The sequence below is a fragment of the Schistocerca piceifrons genome, chromosome X (genome assembly GCF_021461385.2).
Source record: "Schistocerca piceifrons isolate TAMUIC-IGC-003096 chromosome X, iqSchPice1.1, whole genome shotgun sequence".
Classification (NCBI taxonomy): Eukaryota; Metazoa; Arthropoda; class Insecta; order Orthoptera; family Acrididae; genus Schistocerca; species Schistocerca piceifrons.
Genome location: NC_060149.1, coordinates 756,282,976 through 756,307,447, shown reverse-complemented (window position 1 = coordinate 756,307,447; position 24,472 = coordinate 756,282,976). Strand labels below are relative to the sequence as shown.

The window sequence follows — 24,472 nt, the reverse complement described above, 5'->3', positions numbered from 1 at the left end:
TGACCACGCAGTTAAGTCCCGTAGTGCTCAGAGCCATTCGAACCATTTTGTACCATAACACAAAATTGACTTTGACTCTCCTGTACCATTGCGCAGGAGTAGAACATTCAAAGGGTTGCCTGCTGAAGAGAATTACAAGCAAGCACGATACGTTTCTGCGTGTCCTCTGGAGTTATTGAAATATCGCGATAGACAACGTCTTTAATGCAGCCCCAAAGAAAAAAGTCCAGAGGATTTAAATCAGGAGACCTAGCAGGCCAAGAAACTGTTCCTCCTCGACCAATCCATCTGGCAGGATACCTTCGGTTCAGAACACGACGTGCACGCAAGGAACTATGTGCTGGACATTGATCGTGTTGATACCACATAAGCATTCTGGTTCTTAGCGGCACTTCATACAGAAGAGAAGGAAGAATTCGTCTGAGAAAGCTGGCATATATTGTGTCGTTTAGACTACCATTGATGAAATAAGGGCCAATAATTGTGGTACCAAGTATCCCACATCAGACGTTAACTCTCCATTGACGCTGATGTCCCACCTGTCTAAGCCATCGTGGATTGTCGCTGGACAAATAATACATGTTCCTGTCCTTTGTTTGAGAAGGAACATTCACCGGTAAAGAGAACATTGGAGAAGAAGTTCGGGTTGGCGAGGATTTGCTGCTGACAGAACTGTGCACGATTCTGGAAATTATTCTCATGTCATTCTTGATGTAGGTGTACATGGTAAGGATGGAACCGGTGACGTGTAAGAATACGCTGTACACTGGTGTTAGGAATGCCAGTCTCGTGTTCAAGCTGTCGTGTGCTCACATTTGGATTCATAGCAACGGAAGCGAGAACAGCAACTTCGGCAGTTTCCTCTGTACGAGTGTTACGACGATTGCGTTGTCGTGGGTTGAACTTCCCGTTTCCTGAAGCGTCGCAACAAGACGAGAAAACATCCGTCGGGAAGGTGGGTTCTTGTCAGGATATCGCTCTCTGTACAGTTCCGCTGCCTGCTTAGCATTGCGCCCACTTTCAACAACAAAAATAAAAGAAGCATTATGTCGATACGGTTTGTAGCAAGGACAGCCTTTACTGTATGCCTACTCTACACCACAGTATTTAAAAGGACTAAACTACTGTACTAAATGTACCTGTACATAAGAAAACAGTATTGCAATTACTATTCTGCTAACTTACATTCCCCATGATGAGTAGCATTTCTACCTTCTCTTCGTTGGTGTACATTCTACTCACACAACTCTTCAACTGACGATGGTTGACGGAATGACGGGTGTGCGTTCTACTTATGTTTACATTTGTCCTCTGTCAACGTCACCACGTGGATGTGTTCCATTACCCCGACCTGCACTAAGCGCTGGGAACGTCAACGTCAGTGTTGTGTTATGTAATTAATAACGTTGTGTTTCAGTGAATGGTACACTGTGATACATTTCTGAATAGGTCTTTAGGAGAGGAAATGAATTAATGAATAAAAAATACGGGGTTCCATTAAAAAAAAGTCATACCCCTGTTCATATCTTTGTAAAAAACAAAGCTACAACGAAGGCAATAGTGCTGATTGATGTCCCCCTGACGTCTAGAGAACATTTGCTAGAAACATTTTGTAATTTGCGTCTTGACAAACAGATATTTAGGGTGGTCAAGATAAATGGGACACCCTGTATATCATTTAAACATAAATATGCTATATAAAGAGGAACCGTTGTTACCAAAAATCTCAAAAAGCTCTTCAACTCTTTACTTCAAATTTTTATATGACACTTTAATGAACATTTAGACGGACATAGGCTATATATATATATATACACTCCTGGAAATTGAAATAAGAACACCGTGAATTCATTGTCCCAGGAAGGGGAAACTTTATTGACACATTCCTGGGGTCAGATACATCACATGATCACACTGACAGAACCACAGGCACATAGACACAGGCAACAGAGCATGCACAATGTCGGCACTAGTACAGTGTATATCCACCTTTCGCAGCAACGCAGGCTGCTATTCTCCCATGGAGACGATCGTAGAGATGCTGGATGTAGTCCTGTGGAACGGCTTACCATGCCATTTCCACCTGGCGCCTCAGTTGGACCAGCGTTCGTGCTGGACGTGCAGACCGCGTGAGACGACGCTTCATCCAGTCCCAAACATGCTCAATGGGGGACAGATCCGGAGATCTTGCTGGCCAGGGTAGTTGACTTACACCTTCTAGAGCACGTTGGGTGGCACGGGATACATGCGGACGTGCATTGTCGTGTTGGAACAGCAAGTTCCCTTGCCGGTCTAGGAATGGTAGAACGATGGGTTCGATGACGGTTTGGATGTACCGTGCACTATTCAGTGTCCCCTCGACGATCACCAGTGGTGTACGGCCAGTGTAGGAGATCGCTCCCCACACCATGATGCCGGGTGTTGGCCCTGTGTGCCTCGGTCGTATGCAGTCCTGATTGTGGCGCTCACCTGCACGGCGCCAAACACGCATACGATCATCATTGGCACCAAGGCAGAAGCGACTCTCATCGCTGAAGACGACACGTCTCCATTCGTCCCTCCATTCACGCCTGTCACGACGCCACTGGAGGCGGGCTGCACGATGTTGGGGCGTGAGCGGAAGACGGCCTAACGGTGTGCGGGACCGTAGCCCAGCTTCATGGAGACGGTTGCGAATGGTCCTCGCCGATACCCCAGGAGCAACAGTGTCCCTAATTTGCTGGGAAGTGGCGGTACGGTCCCCTACGGCACTGCGTAGGATCCTACGGTCTTGACGTGCATCCGTGCGTCGCTGCGGTCCGGTCCCAGGTCGACGGGCACGTGCACCTTCCGCCGACCACTGGCGACAACATCGATGTACTGTGGAGACCTCACGCCCCACGTGTTGAGCAATTCGGCGGTACGTCCACCCGGCCTCCCGCATGCCCACTATACGCCCTCGCTCAAAGTCCGTCAACTGCACATACGGTTCACGTCCACGCTGTCGCGGCATGCTACCAGTGTTAAAGACTGCGATGGAGCTCCGTATGCCACGGCAAACTGGCTGACACTGACGGCGGCGGTGCACAAATGCTGCGCAGCTAGCGCCATTCGACGGCCAACACCGCGGTTCCTGGTGTGTCCGCTGTGCCGTGCGTGTGATCATTGCTTGTACAGCCCTCTCGCAGTGTCCAGAGCAAGTATGGTGGGTCTGACACACCGGTGTCAATGTGTTCTTTTTTCCATTTCCAGGAGTGTATCTCCAACTCCCATGCATATTTGGCAACTGCGAAACATTGCCCGGTCTGCTAGTTTTGAAATAAAAATAGTGATCTAAAGATAGAAAATAAGCCTATTTTGTCAATTAAAAATGTTTGTAGATTAAGCAGTTCGTTGGGAATATGTTGCACATTAATGGGAGGCTGCAGACTGGTTAGCGCTCTTTCGTGTAATAACTGAGCTGTTAAACTGCTGGTTGACGTCCTCCACTGTTTGTGTTACAAACATGTAACGCCCGTGACTTGTTTTTTACATCGTTAGATTTGATCCTCCATCTCCTGTGCTGAACGTTAGCATATCAAACATAACTTTAAAAATGCATTCTCGAGTAACAAAACGGTCTAAAGCTTCACGATTCGCTTCTTCGTCTCTTGTGACGTCGGCAGCACTAGTGCAACACATTTCATTTGACCTTGTATATACAATGACGACTGTTACTTTTTGTATTTCGTCAAGCTTCCTAATATAGTGTTCCTGTATGCACGCACCCATATTCGCAGTAATATTGTAATTAACAGCTACTGGGTATTTCCTGTTGCTTCTATATTCAGTGCATAAGCATTTCACTTTAGTGTGTTCTTAGCTGGCCGTGATATTGAATAGAAATGCTTCCTCTTATATTTACAAATATAGACTTCCTGCTGTTCAGCTTCATTCCTGAAAAAGTTCATACACTACTGGTCATAAAAATTGCTACAGACGCGAAATTTAACCGACAGGAAGAAAATGCTGTGATATGCAAATGATTAGCTTTTCAGAGCATTCACACAAGGTTGGCGCCGGTGGCGACACCTATAACGTGCTGACATGAGGAAAGTTTCCAACCGATTTCTCATACACAAACAGCAGTTGAATGGCGTTGCCTGGTGAAACGTTGATGTGATGCCTCGTGTAAGGAGGAGAAATGCGTACCATCACGTTTCCGACTTTGATAAAGGTCGGATTGTAGCCTATCGCGATTACGGTTTATCGTATTGCGACATTGCTGCTCGCGTTGGTCGAGATCCAATCACCGTTAGCAGAATATGGAATCGGTGGGTTCAGGAGGGTAATACGGAACGCCGTTCTGGATCCCAACGGCCTCATATCACTAGCAATCGAAATGACAGGCATCTTATCCGCTTGGCTGTAACGGATCGTGCAGCCACGTCTCGATCCCTGAGTCAACAGATAGGGACGTTTGCAAGACAACAAACATCTGCACGAACAGTTCGACTACGTTTGCGGCAGCATGGACTATCAGCTCGGAGACCATGGCTGCGGTTACCCTTGACGCTGTATCACAGACAGGAGCGCCTGCGATGGTGTACTCAACGACGAACCTGGGTGTACGAATGGCAAAACGTCATTTTTTCGGATGAATCCAGGTTCTGTTTACAGCATCATGATGGTCGCATCCGTGTTTGGCGACATCGCGGTGAACGCACATTGGAAGCGTGTATTCGTCATAGCCATACTGGCGTATCACCCGGCGTGATGGTATGGGGTGCCATTGGTTACACGTCTCGGTCACCTCTTGTTCGCATTGACGGCACTTTGAACAGTGACGTTACATTTCAGATGTGTTACGACCCGTGGCTCTACCCTTCATTCGATCCCTGTGAAACCCTACATTTCAGCAGGATCATGCACGACCGCATGTTGCAGGTCCTGTACGGGCCTTTCTAGATACAGGAAATGTTCGACTGCTGCCCTGGCCAGCACAGTCTCCAGATCTCTCACCAATTGAAAACGTCTGGTCAGTGGTAGCCGAGCAACTGGCTCGTCACAATACACCGGTCACTACTCTTGATGAACTGTGGTATCTTGTTGAAGCTGCATGCGCAGCTGTACCTGTACACAGCATCCAAGCTCTGTTTGACTCAATACCCAGGTGTATCAAGGCCGTTATTACGGCCAGAGGTGGTTGTTCTGGGTACTGATTTCTCAGGATCTATGCACCCAAATTGCCTGAAAATGTAATCACATGTCAGTTCTAGTATAATATATTTGTCCAATGAATACCCGTTTATCACCTGCATTTCTTCTTGTTGTAGCAATTTTAATGGCCAGTAGTGTATGTACTAACTATCTGTAAAGCTTTCCCTACTCCGTGATACTCAGTGACCAGAAAGCCTACGTCACCTGCAAAATGTGGAATGCCTCACGATTTTGCATGTCACCTACGCGCAATGCCATGCTGATCTTCCCTGTACCATTCCAGTTTTGGTATACGTATTTACCACCGAAGAAATTATATTCGCGCAGCCTAGTTACTTTTCTTTCCGTGAATGGCTGCAGCAAATATACACTGACAAAAAAAAAGAGGCAACGCCAAAAATAATTAATACTAGGTAATGAAATTACGGCAATACATTTGTCTAAGTAACATATTTAAGCGATTAACACTGTAAGATCACACTAGATAAGCCTTTGCAAATGTGAAATGGTGGTACATTAATAACCGATGGAACCGCCAGAATGTTGAACGCAAGCATGCAAATGTGCATACATTGTGTTGTATAGGTGCCGGATGGCAATCTGTGTGATGAAATTCCACGCCTGTCGCACTTGGTCGATCAATACAGGGACGGTTAATGCTGGTAGTGGATGACGCTGGAGTTGTCGTCCGATGATGTCCTCGATTGGAACAGATATGGTAATCGAGCAGGCCAAGGTTACATGTTGCTCTGTGGAGCATGTTTGTTCCAATAGGGCTATGTGGTCGAGCGTTATCCTGTTGGAAAACACCCCTTGGATCGCTGTTCATTAATGGCTCCACGACAGGTCGAATAACTAGATTAAAGTATAATTTTGCAGTCGGGGTGCGTGGGATAACCACGAAAGTATTCCTGGTGCCATACGAAATCGCACCCCACACCATAACTCTAGGTGTAGGTCCAGTGTGCCTAGCACGCGGACAGGTTGTATGCATGCCCTCAACTGGCCTCTTTCTAACCAACACACGGCCATCACTGGTACCGAGGCCGAATCAGCTTACATCAGACAATACAACAGACCTCCACCCTGCCCTCCAATGAGCTCTCGCTTGACACCACTTGAAGACGCAGATGGCGGAGATTTCGGGTCCGTGGAATGTTCGCTACAGGGCGTCTGACTCGGAGCTGCCCTTGAAGTAAATGACTTGTGACAGTTCATTGTGTCACTTACGATGGTCTTCCCTCTCGGTAGAGCCACGTGGCCGTCCGGAAAGCGGTCTTCTTGCGACTGTCCATTCTCGTGACCACCGCTGCCAGGAATCATGTACACTGGCTACATTGCTGCCAAGTCGTTCTGCAACATCGCTGAAGGAACATCCAGAGTCTCGTAGCACTGTTACACGACGTCGTTCAAACTCAGTGAGGTGCTGATAATGGCGTCTTTGTCGCCTTTAAGACATTCACGACTGACATCAACTCATCACGTCCAATCTGAAAGGTAACTAACGATCACGACCGTTATAGCGTGTATTGATGGGATACCAGTTCGATTTTACACAGAGTACGCGAAGGAACTTGCCCCCCCTTCTTGCAGCGGTGTGCCGTAGGTCTCTAGAAGAGCGTAGCGTTCCAAAAGATTGGAAAAGGACACAGGTAATCCCCGTTTTCAAGAAGGGACGTCGAACAGATGTGCAGAACTATAGACCTATATCTCTAACTTCAATCAGTTGTAGAATTTTGGAACACGTATTATGTTAGAGTATAATGACTTTTCTGGAGACTAGAAATCTATCGTGTGAAACCCAGCTCGCGCTATTCGTCCACGAGACTCAGAGGGCCATAGACACGGGTTCCCAAGTAGATTCTGTGTTTCTTGAGTTCCGCAAGGCGTTTGATACAGTTCCCCACAGTCGTTTAATGAACAAAGTAAGAGCATACAGACTATCAGACCAGTTGTGTGATTGGATTGGAGAGTTCCTAGATAACAGAACGCAGCATGTCATTCTCAATGAAGAGAAGTCTTCCGAAGTAAGAGTGATTTCAGGTGTGCCGCAGGGGAGTGTCGTAGGACCGTTGCTATTCACAATATATGTAAATGACCTTGTGGATAACATCGGAAGTTCACTGAGGCTTTTTGTGGATGATGCTGTGGTATATCGAGAGGTTGTAACAATGGAAAATTGTACCAAAATGCAGGAGGATCTGCAACGAATTGACGCATGGTGCAGGGAATGGCAATTGAAACTCATTGTGAATAAGTGTAATGTGCTGCGAATACATAGGAAGAAAGACCCTTTATCATTTAGCTACAATATAGCAGGTCAGCAACTGGAAGCAGTTAATTCCATAAATTATCTGGGAGTAGGCATTAGGGGTGATTTAAAATGGAATGACCATATAAAATTAATCGTCGGTAAAGCAGATACCAGACTGAGATTCATTGGAAGAATCCTAAGGAAATGCAGTCCGAAAACAAAGGAAGTAGGTTACAGTACACTTGTTCGCCCACTGTTTGAATACTGCTCACCGGTGTGGGATCCGTACCAGATACGGTTGATAGAGGAGGTAGAGAAGATTCAACGGAGAGCAGCGCGCTTCGTTACAGGATCATTTAGTAATCACGAAAGCGTTACGGAGATGATAGATAAACTCCAGTGGAAGACTCTGCAGGAGAGACGCTCAGTAGCTCGGTACGGGCTTTTGTTGAAGTTTCGAGAACATACCTTCACCGAGGAGTCAAGCAGTATATCGCTCCCCCTTACGTATATCTCGCGAAGAGACCATGAGGATAAAATCAGAGAGATTAGAGCGCACAAAGAGGCATACCGACAATCTTTCTTACCACGAACAATACGAGACTGGAATAGAAGGGAGCCGGCCGGAGTGGCCGAACGGTTCTGGGCGCTACAGTGTGGAACCGGGCGACCGCTACGGTAGCAGGTTCGAATCCTGCCTCGGGCATGGGTGTGTGTGATGTCCTTAGGTTAGTTAGGTTTAAGTAGTTCTAAGTTCTAGGGGACTGATGACCTCAGAAGTTAAGTCCCATAGTGCTCAGAGCCATTTGAACCATTTTTGGAATAGAAGGGAGAACCGATAGAGGTACTCATGGTATCCTCCGCCACACACCGTCAGGTGGCTTGCGGAGTATGGATGTAGATGTAGATGTAATTAAGGCAAACCTGATTTGCATCCTCATTATGGCGCTACTAATGCCATTCTTTTTGGACTGGCGCGAAATTTGAACAGACATCATCTTTCAGATGTAGAACTTCCGTTTATGTCGCACAAGTCCTTCTTGGTGTTTGATTTTTTTTTTCCTTCAGTATGGTTTAGACTGTTTCTCATTTCCCATAGATCAGCTTAATTACTTGTTTGTGTGTTTATAACAACTACGGTTACATGTTCGGATTTTAGTAGAGCAAGCAAGCTCATCCATCTTTCGCCATAATTACCCCCTTCTAGTGGCTATCGTTAGTCAATTCTGTAGATTCTCAGACCAAATTAGGCAGCTTTCGATCTCTTGAGTATTTCGAGCGATCAGTTAGTCACTACAGAGGATAGCACAATACTATAAACACATTCATTTATCACACTGAAGTTCCCTTTTCAACATACATAAGTATGCGATCGATATTATATTAAAAAAACACAATATCTATTCTTAATAATCTGTGCTCTATGACAACCACTATGAAATACTCAGACTTCGGTAAAACATCAAGCCCATGGTACGGGAAGGAGGGTGACAGCCTTTTCAAACTAAAATACTGTAACCCGCAACAAGCAGAACATCACTGATCAAATTGACCAGTTGAAAAACTGACATGTTGAAAGCGCGTTTACCTACAACGAAAAGTTCAAAATAAGAAAACAAAAAAGGTAAAACTGTCCCAGGTAGCAACGTTGAAAATCCATGGTTAAAAATACTCACTTCACACCAGGAAGCGGCGGACAGCAACCCTCCTTGGCGTGCAGGGCCACACTGTTATTCAACGTGCAGATGTGTGTGTCACGCAGAGCACTACCGCAATCACACACAAAGCGGGGAAAGTTACAAAAATTTTCCGCGTCTCCAAATATTATGAGAATGATTGACGCCCCCTTTACATGGCACAACCATATAAACTATAAAACACTTCAGCAACGTTACTAGCTGGGAATTTAAACATTTTTTTGATTTCTTATTTTGCGCTTTTCATTATAAGTAAACTCGCTTTTAACATGCGTGTTTTACAACTGGCCAATTTGTTCTATGACACCCTGCTTGTTGCGGTTAACATCATTTTATCTTGAGAAAGTTGAGTATCCTTCCTTCCCGTGTCATAGCCTTAATGTTTCACTGTCGCGTGAGTATTTCATATTATTAGGATAAGTAGCCGGTTTCTTATCACAATGCCTATTGTATGTTTCCTGTGTTGTAGATGTACATCTGATTGTGTGATTTGATATCATGAAACGGGTCGTGCTCCTGTAATAAAAATAAAAGTTCATGTACAGCTGAAAGCGGTTTATTTCTGAAACATGGATTACTTCAGGTGCTGTTGTACTCAACAAAAATCACTTGTAACACACTCGTGACAATACTGAACGTACCACAAAAAACTGATCTTAACAGGTCAGAGATGTAATGGTTTCTGACCAAATTATCGTCTACGAGGTGGAATCCAAAATTTTCGGGACCAGTGTTCCCATCTGGAAAGTAGGAGTAGTAGATCTTTGCACCACCAGTTGGCGAGAGCTACATATCTGATGAGTCAGTGTGCGGATTGGCATTCAGCTGGGAGGACGTGTTGCGTGTCCACAGTAATTTCCGTAATACTCTGTGTTTGGTGTGTGGCGATTTTACGATCCGCGAACAGAACAGCGCGTGTGTATCAAATTGTATGCGAATCTCGAGAAAAGTGCTACGGAGACCCTTGCAATAATTCAACAAGTATTTGGGGGACAGAGCATGAGCCGTACGCATGTGTTTGAGTGGCATGTTCGGTTCAGGGCCGGCTGTACAGACGTCGAATGTACAGACGTCGAAGGTGATGCTCACACTGGAAGGCCCGTTAGCCGCACAACGCCAGACATTGTTGCCAAACTTCAACGATTGGTTCGTGTGGATCGACGTCGAACCATTGAAGACCTTGCAGATGAAGTGGGTATTGGTAATGGGACATGTCAACGAATGTTGACTGATGAATTGGGCACGCATCGTGTCGCCGCAAAATTTATGCCAAGGATCTTGACTGCCGATCAGAAGGCACAGCGTGTTGAAGTGTGCCCGGACCTTCGTCAGACCGCGTCTGATGATCCAACCTTATTGTCACGGGCGACGAGAGCTGGATTTACGGTTATGACCCAGAGACAAAGCAACAAGCATCCCAGTGAAAGAGCCCGGGACCTCTAAGACCCAAAAAAGCGAGACACATGTTGAGCAAAGTGAACAGCATGAACACCGTTTTCTTTGATACTGAGGGAATTGTGCACAAAGAATTCGTCCCACCCAACCAAACAGTGAATTCCGCGCACTACTGTGACGTTTTGCGACGGCTCCGTGAAAAGGTGTGGCGACGACGGCCCGAACTTTAGCGTCAAGGGAACTGGCTGCTGCATCACGACAACGGCCCCCTGTCACACATCCTTGCTCACCAGGACCTTTTTGGAAAAAGCAGCATGGAGGTTGTACCCCATCCACCGTACTCGTCAGATTTGGCACCTTGAGACTTCGCGCTATTTTCAAATCTGAAACTCAAGTTGAAAGGCCGTCGGTTTGACACTCTAGATGGGATTCAAGAAGCATCGCTGGCGGTGATAAACACCCTCAAAGAACAGGACTTCCAGAAAACGTCTGACCAATGGCAGAAGCGCTGGGACCAGTGTGCACGTGTGGACGGGAACTACTTCGAGGGAGATGGTGACCATTAGTCCGAAGATAAGGTTTTCAACAGATGGCAGCACCAATCCCGAAAATTTGGATAGCATCTCGTATGCTAACCAGAGCTGATCATCTCGTGTACCCTGTGGGGCCCTATACCGTCTCGGCAGGTTCTGGGCCCTTATGATGAGCACGAATATAGTCTGTAAACGTTCGTTTCCTTGGAACCTGCACACATTCATACGTGATGTCGTGATGACGTTATGGAAGTCATTGATGACTTAACGATTTGTACGTTGCTACGCTTAAGGCTGTTGGGAGCCATCAAGGCCATTCCAAGATAGTAAATCAAAGACACAATGCAGATAGCAGACAGAAGTGGTAGCGTTTAGGTTACCGGAGCTAAATAGTAACACTAGAGCCGAGCAAATTGCAGACGCTCTGGGCAGCTGTCCCAGGGGAGAAGTTTCGCTTCAGAGAATTAACTGATAACTCCATCCACTGCTTAGACACTGTTGTAAGGCGTCACAGTGGAAGATGGCCATAAAGAGGCACATCTTAGCAGAGGCGCAAGCTTGATACTTGCTCCCGAGAACTGCGACGTCAGTGGGTTTACACAGGTTAGAGTGCTACTACAGCAGCCCTCACCCACAAAAGGACAGAGGGTGGGGCCAAGTGACGTAAAACCTGTTGTTGCTGGTCATAATAGGACTGGCAATGACGTTTGGCTTTCAGCTGAACGCTGTTGATACGAAGCTTGAGGTCTGGTAACGTAAAATCCAGAAACATCCCTACTTACTGAGTGGGAGTAGAGTGGGAATCTAAATAACCAAAGGCACCCTGGAGGTGCAGAGCGACTCGCCAGATTGGTCGAAGCTTATTAAGTGCTTGTGGATTGATGGGTCGACTATAGGAAGGGAGAAATGTTGCGCCACCACGATTCTTAAAAATCCATGTTTTTGTATTCAGAGAGAGTTGTCAGTCAGATGGCTGGGGCGCCAACTCGTTGCCAGCCTCCGACATGTCTGTTTTTCCTCACTTGGAGTGCTGCTCTCAAATTTGCGCTTAACGTGCTTCTAGTGTTCGCTACTTCTGTTAGCAGCCATCCCCGTAGCTTCGGACACTGACTTCTGTTGTGCAAAAAATGCCGCCTTTGCTTTTTCTGATGTTTAGAATTAGCCTTCAGAGTAGTAGTTAGTCTGATCGTAAATAAATAGTGTTAATCAGACCCATGAATTCCATGAGTCTCCTGCTGCAAGCATCCTATCGAGTCCCACAATACCAGCCTCTCGTAGATGCCCTGTGAAGAGAGTTTGGCGCTGATCCAACTTCACTGGGAATTTATCTTTCTGTATTTACACCCCATCGCTCGGAAATTGCAGACTGACCTCAAACGCCCTGTCTTCACTGTACCCTGTGTTGGGTTCGTTTGAGCAGTTACCAGACAGCGCCAGACAACAGGCTGTACTGCGCATGCGCAGCTACGATGACGAGGCAGTCCGTGCTTGGTGCTTGCTCTGCTCATACGCTTTTCGTCGCGTTTCTGGTGGAATTTTGTGCGTGGTGAGGCATCACGTGACCATGTGCAGCCCTGCAGCATGTTGTTGAGAGGACATATAGAGTTATACTTAGAGCAATTGTTTTATCATATCCCACCCGGATAAAGGATGCAAATAAGGAAGCAGTTCTCGGCAAAATATCATTTTAAAATTAGATTCCACAGCTCGAGGTGGATTTGACACTTTTTTTTTTTTTAATTCGTACTCTGCAATATTGTTAGGTAGCATTTCCAACAGGTTTACATCTACACAGCACTGCAAAAAGCTAGTAGGATGGAATATGAAAAAAAAGAGTTTCTTGTATAGCTTACACTTGAATAAAGGACAATAAATTTCATGACTATTTCAAAATGTGCAAAAATTAACAAAGTTGTCTGTGAGGCAAAGAAACTGTACAACTGACAACTGGGATTAAATGTGAAGCCATGTGCGGAGTTAAAACGATGAAACACCTTATGCCGCCCGTCTACAATTTACCATAGAATAGCATTCTATAAATTTAAGACGTAAACACAAATTAAGAAATAACTTCAGGCCTAGAGGAAGCGCTAGACAAGTGCCTTGTGATCGAAAAACACTTTCACAGAAGGCAAATTTGTAAAATTCTGCAACAGCTGTCATTATATTTGAAACAAAATATTTAGTTCAAAACTACTGACCAAATTTGCCTACTTAGTCAGCTTCAAGTCAATGTTTATGTATGTTCGTATGTATATTGCATTAAGAGATCTTACAGTGTCATAAAAGAAGCAGGACATCAGAGACTACTCCAGCAGCATCGGAATATCATAAACCATACTAAAAGGCTTCATTCCGCTCTAATTGCACATTTCTATGTCCAGATGCACTCTGAAGTACCTGATATTCAGCTTTTCATGTGGTTTTCGTGATAGCAATTTTCTCGGAGGTCCAGTACTGCATTCTCATGTTTGGTTCTTTACTATGGTATAATGTCATTCGTCCCAGAAAATGAAAATTTGCACTTGAAATTGAACGAAGTTGAAAGTAGCCAATACTGCGGAATGAAACGCTTCGTTTCAAATAAACTAACTGCCTCAGCGGAAAAAAATTCATAGAAGCAAATTTCTCTACAAAACATACAGAAACAGCTTCATTAAGACATTAAAAAAGATCTTTATTTACTATCAATAATAATATTTATACATCATAACCCACCACCTTATTTGATTAGTGGGTCTTACTTGCTAATATTAGTTACAATTAGCATCTAATTACAATATATTAAATCGTAAGCTACAGCTATACTCTAATTACAATGGGCAGCTATATACACCTATTGGTTTTTTTTTTTTTTTAACTTCTAAGATTTTAACTAACCCTACATTCTACTTCCTGCAGCGTCACACATTAAGACATTAATGGTTGATTGCTAAAGCGTGGAAATAATATTGTGGTGTCACCGCCAGACACCACACTTGCTAGGTGGTAGCCTTTAAATCGGCCGCGGTCCGTTAAAGCCGTCGCACACGGACCGTGCTGTCGAACGTTAACGTTGAGCGTGCCTAGTTCAACGTGCTGCTGAACGCTCAGGAACGATGCGACTTGTGCATACGGTACGTGGGCCCCACCGTGGTATACGCGATTGTAACGCACTCCAGCGGCAGTTGAGGGATGTTTCTAGTTCGAATATCACACTGTTTACTCAATGGGCGCGCGTAAAATTCCCACGTTAGCTCTATTAAAACGCACATTTCCTCCATCGTCCACGGAAAGGTAAGTACCATGTCCAATCAACAAGGACACAGAAAAGTTCCATTACAAACAGTGCGGTACAAATCTGGAATACTTTTCTGCATAAGATAAACATTATTTCATAATTTCCACATTTTAGTAAAACCCCAAGGTCAGTCTTACTTGATCACGGTTCCTAACCAGTGGCAGAATGTCTGTAAGATGCGAATTACGAAGCGTAAAAGAAAAAGGAGCAAAATATCTTTATACTAGTAGCGGAAGCTGTCCTGTAGATTAAGCCAATCGAACAGTCACCCCTCAAGAAAAGGTGAATTTATATTTACATAACATCAAATATTATAGCATATACTTATATTAAACTAATAATAAAGTATCAGAACCTAATAAAAACGTGAATGTTAGGAAAAAATTTTGAGGTGTTAGGACGCGAACCAACGCCCCAACAAAAACTCAATAAGCGACAGAGACGCTACTTATTACGCTAAATCAACAAAACGTTCGCTGTAATTTATCGTATTGTATTACACCTTCCTATAAACGTTAATCGTTGATAATTATGGTACTAACTGAAATTTAATTATAACAAATTGTACGAAGAACAATGTGTTTTGGATGGATTTTCAGTGTGTCGCGTCTCATATAGCCTACTCTCATAATACGCAAGTTATAATAATTCTTTTGCCACGAATATGATGTTTCTCATTATTTTATTGGAAGGAATCGCACAACTAACAACGGGTTTTCCAGTGATTCTCAAGTTGCTGGTACTCAGAAACGGCATATATACACATAGGGTTGAAATGAATGCCAATATGGCACTTCACAACTCTGTATGGAAGGGAGACGGCGTGCGTGTGACGTAGGTGGCGTTGTGCCATCTCATTGGTCAACGCTCAGACGCACGCTCAGAATATCTGACATGCCAGATATTGCTCTGCACGTTCGGAAAGACTCCCGAACGTGCTGTTCCACGCTATGACGTCAGAAACTCGGCACGCTCAACGCTCAACGTTCGGATGCACGGTCCGTGTGCCGGCGGCTTTAGTATACGTCGGACCCGCGTGTCGCCGCTATCAGTGATTGCAGACCGAGCGCCGCCACACGGCAGGTCTAATCTAGAGAGACTCCCTAGCACTCGCCTTAGTTGTACAGCCGACTTTGCTAGCGATGGTTCACTGACTACATACGCTCTCATTTGCAAAGACGATAGTTTAGCATAGCCTTCAGCTACATCTGCTACGACCTAGCAAGGCGCCATATTCAGTTACTACGAATGTATGCTGAACAGACAGTATTGTGAATCATGTACCGCCAAGAGCGACGTTCGTCATTAATGGATTAAAGTTAAGTATCAAACTAATTACGTCCGCTTTCTGAATTCTAATTTCGTTGTCATGTTCCAGACCTCATGTCAGTATAGTTCTTCCCTCCTCACGCCAGCCTGCGTGAGCTAAAACGCGTGCATTTCGGCCTCCACTAGTAACACGGTGTTGGCAGCACAACAAATATAAAATCAGAAAATTTGAAACTGCTAACTTATTTTGGTCTTCCATGTTTATGGCAAGGTATATTAATTCACTTGATGGCTCCTGGCCACAGAGATGTTTTGATTTCATTTGACGTGGGAGCTGTAGACAGAGAGACCAAAAATATTACGAAGACACAAAATACATACACGGGTCACGTGGGGAAGGATCTCCCCACTATAACTCAGCTTGCTCTGCGCATGCGCGAATCTGGCAGCTTGGGCGCGCTGGAAAAACTTTTCCGGATAGCATCTGGCTACTTGCTGTTACTGTTGTTGTGGTCATAAGTCCTGAGACTGGTTTGATGCAGTTCTCCATGCAACTCTATCCTGCGCAAGCTCCTTCATCTCCCAGTACCTACCTTTTGAATCTGCTTAGTGTATTCATCTCTTGGTCTCCCTCTACGATTTTTACCCTCCACGCTGCCCTCCAGTACTAAATTGGTGATCCCTTGATGCCTCAGAACATGTCCTACCAACCGATCCCTTCTTCTAGTTAAGTTGTGCCACAAACTCCTCTTCTCCCCAATTCTATTGAATACCTCATCATTAGTTATGTGATCTACCCATCCAATCTTGAGTATACTTCTGTAGCACCACATTTCGAAAGCTTCTATCCCCTTCTTGGCTAAACTATTTATCGTCCATGTTTCACTTCCATACATGGCTACACTCCATACAAATACTTTCAGAAACGACTTCCTGACACTTAAATCGGGTCTATTGTAGCAGAGGATACAACCCGTCGGCTTGGGACAATGACGTCACAAGTCGCCAGAGAGCAGTTTACCATTTTCGCTTTTGCTGTTATGTTTCAGTTTCGTTTTTTTTACTGATTGCTTAATGAAGTGGATCTGTTTATTCTATCTCGTGAGACTTTTTTTTTAAAAAAAGCCAAAAAACACTTATCAGCTACTGAAGGGAGCTACAACACTAAGAAGAATCGCTTCTCGTTTGGCGACTTGTGACGTCATTGTCCAAGGCCGACGGGTTGTATCCCCTGCTACACTAGTCCCCTTAAATCTATACTCGATGTTAACAACTTTCTCTTCTTCAGAAACGCTTTCCTTGCCATTGCCAGTCTACATTTTATATCCTCTCTACTTCATCAGTTATTTTGCTCCCCAAATAGCGAAACTCCTTTATTACTTTAAGTGTCGACTACATTCCATTATCCTCGTTTTGCTTTTGATGATGTTCATCTTATATCCTCCTTTCAAGACACTGTCCATTCCGTTCAACTGCTCTTCAAAGTCCTTTGCAGTCTCTGGCAGAATTAAAATGTCGTCGGCGAACGCAAAGTTTTTATTTCTTCTCCATGGATTTTAATACCTACTCCGAACTCTTCTTTTGTTTCCTTTACTGCTTGCTCAATATACAGACTGAATAGCATTGGGAAGAGGCTACAACCCTGTATCACTCCCTTCCCAACCACTGCTTCCCTTTCATGCCCCTCGACTCTTATAACTGCCATCTGGTTTCTGTACAAATTGTAAATAGCCTTTCGCTCCCTGTATTTTACCCCTGCCACCTTTAGAATTTGAAAGAGAGTATTCCAGTCAACATTGTCAAAAGTTTTCTCTAACAAGGGGAGGCCGCCAATTGTGAAATTCAGATTCGATTCATACTGCGCATAATAAAAGCTCATGGCCAGAGGTGTAATGTGGCAAAGCACCAAGATGCACTTCTCAGCCGTTGTCGAGAAAATCGACAGTTAAAAGAAACCGTTGCGGTGAAATAGTCTCGACGATTAATAATTTTCTGCAGCGTCGTGGCGCAGCGGTAAGCGCTCGGGTTCGTAATCGGAAGGTCGCCGGATCGAATCTCGCGCCATGCAATTTTTTTGTAAGCGCTCGGGTTCGTAATCGGAAGGTCGCCGGATCGAATCTCGCGCCATGCAATTTTTTTATTATCAGTTTTTTGTAATTCAAATATATATATATATATATATATATATATATATATATATATATATATATATATATTAATGAATTGCTTATGCATGTTGGTGAAGGCGGATCGCTCTCCAATTGTACCGCCTCCATTTTTCCGTTTTTTTAAACAGGGTGTACCAAAGCTCTCCCGTCCGCACTGATTTTCGACAACGTTATAAGTTGCGCTAGGGACCGCATCTACCTTCTTTCGAAGTTAGCAGGCAACTACGCTGTTATGCGGCGGCTCGTTTCGGCCCATTCAACATCTGTCATTCAAGTGTAACGAGCGAGTAACGGAGTTTATATTTCATAACTGCCACAGCAAATTTGTGTTCATGGGGTCTCTATTCTAATTCGAACGTTTGACTTACGCTACACGTATTCGTTTCGGAATATCGTTTCTACGTCTTCCGTTAACTATACGTGGTTAACATTATGAAGACAATTAATAACATTTGTGAAATACAACTTTGTTTGCGAAAAACATAATGATGTCGCCAGTTTTTCCACGACAAACGACTTTCAACAACTTATTATATGCATAACAAATACTAAAAAAAAAGGTTGCATAGCGCGAGATCCGATCCGGCGACTTTCGGATTACGAACCTGAGCGCTTACCGCTGCGCCACGACGCTGTAGAGAATTATTAATCGTAGAGAGTATTTCACCGCAACGGTTTCTTTTAACTGTCGATTTTCTCAACAACGGCTGAGAAGTGCATCTTGGTGCTTTGCCACATTACACCTCTGGCCATGAGCTTTTATTATGCGCAATATGAATCGAATCTGAATTTCACAATTGGCGGCCTCCCCTTGTAAGTCTACAAATGCTAGAAACGTAGGTTTGCCTTTCCTTAATTTTTCTTGTAAGATAAGTCGTAGGGTCAGTATTGCCTCACGTGTTCCAACATTTCTACGGAATCGAAACTGATCTTCCCCGAGGTCGGCTTCTACCAGTTTTTCCATTCGTCTGTAAAGAATTCGCGTTAGTATTTTGCAGCTGTGACTTATTAAACTGATAGTTCGCTAATTTTCACATCTGCCAACACCTGCTTTCTTTGGGATTGGAATTATTATATTCTTCTTGAAGTCTGCGGGTATTTCGCCTGTCTCGCTACTGCTCATACAGCAGCCACTCTTCAAGTATTCAGAAGCGGGAGGAAGGCACTGCTCATACGCGAATTCAGCTCTGCGCATGCGCACGAGCCCGCTGGCAACTGCTCATACGAACCAAAGGTGTTCTAGGTGGCGTTGGTTGAATTCAGCTTCCATCCTCTCTAGTCCTCTCTAGTCTGTACTGCTCTCTATTCTACAGCGCGGTTAATGTCTGTTAGAGAACCTATATACACGCTCTCTAGTCTCTAACCAGTAGCGTTCGCGGTGGATCGTCGTGTAATACCAGCTTACATAGTGACAGTGTACTACTGTCGTCATTTATATCTTTTCAGCTGGGGTCGTGGAGTAAGCGAAGGTGTAACGTATTGTGATTACAGAGAACACCTCGAAAGTAGCTAGAGGTTGATGAGGTAAATCATCTAAAAATGTTTTTAGGTGAACAGCTCAAATCAGAAATCAGATTTTTACAGAAAGTTGTTGGAGATTGATTGATCATGAAATCACACAATCATTCCGGACATGACTATCTAGAAGTTTTGAAAAGTGTGCAATGCCTTTCATTGCGAACGCTGCACGCAATGCAGCTGTAGAAACGATGTTTGTTTTAAATTTGACTGATAAAAGAAATTACTTTCTGTACAATGCGTTAAGAATTTGTTGATGGTGAGGTAAAACGAGAAAGATCTTGCTTTCACTCAATACTATGATAGCAGCAAATCCAAGATAGATTTACTTAAGAAGCGGTGAAGTGAAACCTATGCTTTTGTAAAAGACGTAAGCTAGTGTCGTTCACGTAAAGACTGTAATAACCCAAGTTTTTTATTTTAAAATGTAGTAAGCCTGTTATTGTCTACCTAGTAATGCCAAACTTTTTAAAATATGCGTTAGACCTACATGTAGCGTATAACATGGGAAGTAAGAGCACGAAAACCGGAGTTGGTGCATTTAAGCAAAGTTTCGGTTAATAACAGGTTTGATACTGTGCCAGATGTGATTTGTAATATATTTCATCTGTCATTATCAATTGCTTTCAACGATGTATACCGTCTTCATGGCTTACTCTCCAAAATATTTACTCAAGTGTGGAAGCTGCTGTCTGGATTGGTTAACAGTATATTTTTTGTTTTCATGTTCAAGCCTATTGTCACAGATAGACTTTAAAAGCATAGTTCAAAGTTTAGTAAAGCTAGTACTTAAATATGTTACTTATTCATAGTCAAGTGTGCATTGTTTTGTTACTACTATTATAATTTACTGAATCACACAGCTGCAGGTGAGCAAATGTATAGCCTGTGGCAATTTTTAATAAAGATGTAGCATTTGTTATAAATCTGTTACTTTTCATAATACTTGGTCTTCAATCCCTGCATGACTGTCATCTGTAGAAAATTTTACATTTCCAGTCTTTGTCGCACTACTGATTAGAGGCTATAGTTCTTGCATGATCTGCATAAAATTGAGCTCTTATTGCACTCACGCAATGGAAAATTAAATTAGAATTTGATTAAACAAAATGTTTAACATTAATTTATTGGCAACATTTTCTGAACCAATACTGTGGTAAACACAACAGGGAATTAATTTGATTCAGAAAACATAACTGCCTGAAAAGATTTCTCTAACTGGAAATATTTGTTTAAAATAACAAATTCATATTACTGTGGGTGCAGTGAGGCTTTCAGCTGATAACCCCAAAATTACTGTCAGAAAATTACCCCAGGCTATTCTAGAAATGGAAATCACTGGGCAAGCAAGCTCAATATATTTTATTTGTTAACCTTGCACACATCCTCAATGTGACTAATTATTCCATGTAATAGATTAGACACTTAATTGAAGTAACTGTTTCATACATTTCAGGTAGACAACAGTGTGTCGTATGAAAGTGTTCCTGCAGCATCTTCCACCACTAATATTGCAGAAGTCCAAGAAGATTGTGGGGGGCCTCTGGACATTGAAAGAAGTGTTTGTGTGTGTGCCACGTGATATGCTACTGCCAGGTCCAGTGTCATACCAGATTCAAAGGTTGTTTCGGATTAAGTACAAATGTAATATTGCCTTTTCTGCAAATAACAACTTGAGAAAAAAATGTCATCCATAATTTAAAGTCTGCAGAATTCTGGTGTCTACAAGATTTCATGTGACACATTGCAGTGCCTATTATATTGGTCAAACAGGACGTGCCTTTTCAGTTTGCTGTAAAGAACATTTTCTGAGGGAAAACGGTTCGTGTGCCCCTAATTCTTCTTAAGCTAATGTGCAAGTGTGTCTTAATTGTGCCGGTCTGCAATGTAATGTGTAATCTTTATGGTGAGTAGCACTCTTCTCTGTACATTGTTGGAATACCAACCTGGAGTTCCTATTGTTTGAAATAATTACAAAAGTTATTTATGAAGAGCTAAACAATAAAATGTTGTGAAAATTGAAGTGTGTGTTTTTATTTTGAAATCGGAAGTTTTTCTCAAAAGACATTAAGTGACAAAATTTTAGTCCCACAAGCCCTATACTGAGATTCCCAGTCTCATAAAATAAAGTAAAATGCAGTCAGACTAAGTTAGAAATGTAACAAACATGAATGCATTATTATTTAAGCATTCTAATTATTTAACTGTCACAAAATCACTTATCTGGTAAAGCTAAAGAAGTCTTCCTATTAGTACTATGGTCACAGTTGAATCAGGTTAAATTTCTTGTATTTATGCATCATTTGCTTATGTTGCATTGTGCCAGTTGGTGAAATGGCTGTATTTTAAGCCCATATTCACGAATGCTGTCATTTGAGTTGACTGAGAAACAGATCACGTGTGATAACATAAGTCTTCAACACTTAGGTTTCATTACATAACATGGAAAGTAAATCAATTCTTAATAAGCATATATGGTACTTTTTCACTACATGGCATCCTTGTAGGTTATCTGATTTTGAACACAGTTGTTTTGAAGGAAAAAGATATTGTGAAGTGATCATTGATATTCTGAGAGCAATATTCAATATTTTTGCAAAGATAAAGATTAAGGTAATGATGTTCTGTAACATGTGTCACATTGCAAGTTAAATTTAGTAATAGTATATTAGACATACCCAGTATGTTGTAGGAAGTAAATAAACTTGTTAAAAACAAATCAATCATAGCTCTTAATTTTCAGGGAGGGTGTATAAAACCATTACAGCCTTGTCTGATGGTCGTCTTTGGCACCATCAATCAATTGCTCATACTCATTTTTTACATGTGGCAAAACACACATTGCTGATGTAGAATGTAATTGCAGTATGAACTCCTGGCTTGGCAATGTATTTTTGTGATTCCTGTCCACAGTGACAATGATTGGAACACCACTGTGAATAACTATAGAGCTTTTTACTGTTCATCCTGGGCTCCAAATTTATATAGGCAGGCACTGCAATAGCTACTGCAGCCAAAGCAGTTGGTGTGTCACAATTAAGCAGCTAAAGTCCCAAATGGTGCAAGTCTGGTCCTTCAACTGCAGTGACGGAAGATGAAGAAAATATTCTTGTCCAGTGACTAGCTTCAATTGCAAAGGGTACTATGCAGTACAACAAAAATATTGCTACACAGTGCAGCAAAGAATAATTAAAGACCAGTGCACAAAGGTCAACGTTTTCATTTATTTACCAAGCCATCCATGGACATTTTAAAATGTATGGATGTTGTCAGTTTGTGTACATTCATATATATGTGCAGTTTGTTGTTACATGTAGTTAAACATTGTGACATATAAGTTATTTACATTCATTTTTGCTCCTTAACAAAATGTTACATATAATTAAATATTGTGAAACAGAAGTTATTTACAGTCATTTTGTACTAAGGAATTCACTTAGTGTAAAAGCAGCGTTCCTGCAAAAACAATTTGATTTTTCCTAAAGCGGTACATGTTATCTGTTTCTTTTATTTTCTGTGGCAGTTTTTAATGAAATTTTACACCTTCATACAAGAAGCTGTTTTAAGTCTTACGTTTATTCTTCCTGTCTAGGTGAAGACAGTGAATTGTTCTTGTACTATAGTTATCAAAACTGCTATTTGTGCTATAATTCTCTATATTTTTCTTGATGTACACTATGGTTTGGATATAAATTCACAAGGAACAGTTAGAATTTCTAACATTTCAAAAAGTTCTCTGCAGTGGGTCCGCTTACTGCTTTTTGTTAAAATTCTTACTGCTCTCTTTTGCATTTTAAATACTGTTTGTAAATTCTGAGCACTGTTTTCCCAGAAAATACCATAACTGATTATTGAATGTATGTAACTAAAGTATACAGTTTTCAAACATTCATTACCGCATGGGGATACAAGGATTCAGAGTGCATAACATGTTGTGGATATCTTTTTCAAGAGTTTCATAGCATGTTCATTCCACTTCATTTTGCTGTCAATGTGCAGCCCTAAGAATTTTGTTGTAGGTACATCTACAGAGATGTTATCTAGTTCTAAATTTGAAGGACTGTTTTCTGTTCATTCTGAAGCATATTGTTTTTGTTTTCTTTATGTTGAGTTACTTTGTTTTCCTGAGACCATTTGTCAACATCCCTCAGCACTTCAGTAGAATTTTCCAGCATTTGTGCTGGTGTCTTACTGGTGATTACTATGTTGCTGTCATCAGCAAATAATATTTCTCTCCATGGCTGATACATTGTGGGAAATCATTTATATACACCAGAAACAATACTGGGCCCAGTGCACTTCCTTGAGTGACCCCAATATTGATGTATTGTGGATCAGATATGTTTCTTAATGTACTTGATCAACTGGAGATGTGTGTGTTCTCTACTGACTGTACTGTTTTTTAGATATGAACGAAACCATTTGAGAACCACTCTTCTTACTCCTAGTGCCTCTAACTTATGATTTGTCACAAAAGATAAACAATTCACTTTTGAAAAATTAAAATTATCACTGTAAGTGCTTCTTCATGGTGATACCCATGTATAAATTTAAGGATTTTTACTTAACTGAAAATAGTCTTACAATGTTTCCAATTCCTTTTCATATGGTTGTAGATTCCAGGTACCTGGGTCAGAACGTTGTCGATTGAGCTACTACTTAGTTTTTACTCTTTATTATACATACAGGCAAAGGTGCTTTGTAAAATTTAACAAAGTTAGTTTCCGAAGTAACTTACTTTATGGCCAAGAAGTTGATAGAAGACTTGTTACTTTGGCTTTTGGAAGTTAGCTTCAAACAATCCTGCAAGAAATAGGACATCTCATTAGCCTTGTATTTGTATCTTACAAACATACAACCTGCATCTTATCCTGTAGTAAGGCTGATAAAGTGAAGTACGATAATCAGTTTTACAATCTACTTTAATATTAAAATTTGAGGACTTTACACCACATGTTCAGCATAATGCTCTGAACAGCTGAACTTCCAGTTGTACTATGCTGAGGCATCTTTGAGACCATATCTCCTCACTATTCTTATATATCCTCTTTATTATTCGCTGAAGTAGGTATCTTCTTCAGGTGCTTTAATGAATCTGTCTGCCCCCCCCCCCTCCCCCCCCCTGGAAATGTTATCTATTTCTACCACATATAATGATATCCACTCTTCTCAGCCACTTT

At 42.4% G+C, this 24,472-nt stretch overlaps 1 protein-coding gene, 1 long non-coding RNA gene and 1 pseudogene across 2 annotated transcripts in view; 1 reads left to right on the top strand and 2 right to left on the bottom strand.

Annotated features, from left to right (window-relative positions):
• Nucleotides 1-24,086, bottom strand: part of LOC124721232 (retinol dehydrogenase 13-like) — a 196,031-nt gene extending 171,945 nt beyond the window's left edge. The window contains exon 1 of the mRNA XM_047246090.1: nucleotides 24,031-24,086. The gene's annotated coding sequence lies outside the window, so the exon portion shown is untranslated. The remainder of the gene's footprint in view (nucleotides 1-24,030) is intronic.
• LOC124723937 lies at nucleotides 5,386-5,483 on the bottom strand (annotated as a pseudogene).
• LOC124721233 lies at nucleotides 19,061-21,315 on the top strand. The gene is made up of 2 exons (XR_007006300.1): nucleotides 19,061-19,298; nucleotides 20,749-21,315. It is a non-coding gene; the product is annotated as an uncharacterized LOC124721233 (long non-coding RNA).
• Nucleotides 24,087-24,472: the final 386 nt, after the last annotated feature.